The following is a 1,987-nucleotide window of genomic DNA, read 5'->3' on the forward strand; positions in this document are numbered from 1 at the left end:
GACGATGGAAACGTTTTGTCAACTTCAAAACACTTCACGAAGATTTCTCCAACAATCTCCCCCTTTTTGATGGTGACAAAACCTTCCTGCAGATTTGGATAACTTTGACCTGCAAAACATTTCTCAAACACATATGCATATCTTATAGAGATGAATGACTAAAAGATTAACACTGGAATCTGCAACCACAGAAAATAGGTTAGTTTAGTATATAATAAAACCATCCATAAGATATCAATACTTGTTAATAGAAGCAGTCAAGTCCAAGTCTAGTTCAGATCTCATCCAGACACAAAACAAAGTCAAAGTCTGTCAAAAACAGTTAAACAACAACACAATCCAACAAACAGTTAAAAATGATTGAAAGTTTTTGATCAAATCATGCATCTCTCCCCCTTTTTGTCATCATTAAAAAGGATGAGATGAAGTCTTGGGAATGCGGACAAGCTGGAAATCTTCCATAGACGAACGATGCCTTCCGGCCTTTTAAAGTCTTCCTTCACTTGTACAACCTCCTCACTCTTGGCATTGGCCTGATTCGAATAGAGAGGGCTTGCATCTTATCATTCAATGAACAGGAAGAAGCTTGACTTTCATTCTTCAAACTTTGAACTTCGCATCCCAAGGCATAAATCTGACCTTTCATCTCTAAGAGAAGATCCATGATTCTGCGAAAATCTGCTCCATTATCAGTCTGAGTACTTGCTTCGGCTCGATCTGCAGAAGATGGTAGATCAGCATAGTCTTGCAGATTTGGTGATGACACTTCATGACCTTCTTCTGAAACCGAGATGCATAAACATCTTCGGGTCCGGGCAAGCGATCGACTCCTTCACTTGCATCGGGATATGAAGACGTCACTCCTTTCTCCCGATCTCCCCTATTTCCATGCCTACGAGTGGAGAAGAGATTTCCTCGGGTTCTCCTTCTTCTCTTGTTTCTTCTTCAGTCTTTCTTTCTCTGCTTCTTGCTCGCTTCTCTTTCTTCTTCTTCCTTCTCCTCTCGCTTCTTTCGTCTTTTGTTCCGATTCTTTCGTGGAACAGACGACCTAAATTCCTCAAAGCCATTGCAGAGATGGTGATGTCATCATCATCATCTTCATCCTCAACGAGGAGAGCTCTTCTTTTCTTTGATGAAGCAGCCATGGGCTCCTTCCCTTTTCTCTTAGCGGCGAAGAGAATTGATGAGATTTGGTAGGAGTCTTCTCCTTGAATTTCTCCAATTCCTTGCTTAGTTCCTTCAGACGCATTTTGGTCACCATTTTCAGTCCTACCACCATATGATCGCATGATCGAATACAAAAGATTTGCGGAGGCTGAATATTTAGATGTCTGAATAACTTCGTAACAAGGTTTGGGTAAGGGAGTTGACCTCTGTCCTTCATCACTGCTCTATACATGTGAAACATAACAGTATGAGGGAGAGAAAACTTCTTACCACAGAGGATGGCATACATCAACTTTGCCTTAGAACTTGAAACATCAGTTTTGGAAGTTGATTTCGGCCGAAGGCAATTGATCACAATCTTGTGAAGCAAGATGTTGAATGCATTCATCCGTGAGTAGGTGATCTTCTCATCTGTTCTCCCGTCCCTCACCGGTTCAAGTGTAGCCCCCGGCAAAGAATGGAAACTTTGATTGGTTGATATCTCGCCTCTCTCAACTTCTAACACATCTGCCCGACATATTCATATCCACAACATAGTCTTGTTCTTTAACACAAGGAGAATCTATTCGCATCCAAAAAGCTAAGATTTGAATAGAAATATGCAGTCAATTCGGTATAAGCCTCGGTTGAGTCGGAGAGCGAACTTTTCAAGTTGAAGATAACTGAACTTTTTCCTCAAGTTCACTTTCACAAAGATCCGGAAAATCAAAGTCCACACTTCTAGGGTTTATTACCCCACGCTTGAATTTCAGTACGAGATCCTTTTGTTCCTTTGATCCGAACAAATCTCCCTTTTTCCTTGAATTTCAGCCGCAATACC

The sequence above is a fragment of the Eucalyptus grandis genome, chromosome 7, assembly GCF_016545825.1.
Source record: "Eucalyptus grandis isolate ANBG69807.140 chromosome 7, ASM1654582v1, whole genome shotgun sequence".
Taxonomy (NCBI): domain Eukaryota; kingdom Viridiplantae; phylum Streptophyta; class Magnoliopsida; order Myrtales; family Myrtaceae; genus Eucalyptus; species Eucalyptus grandis.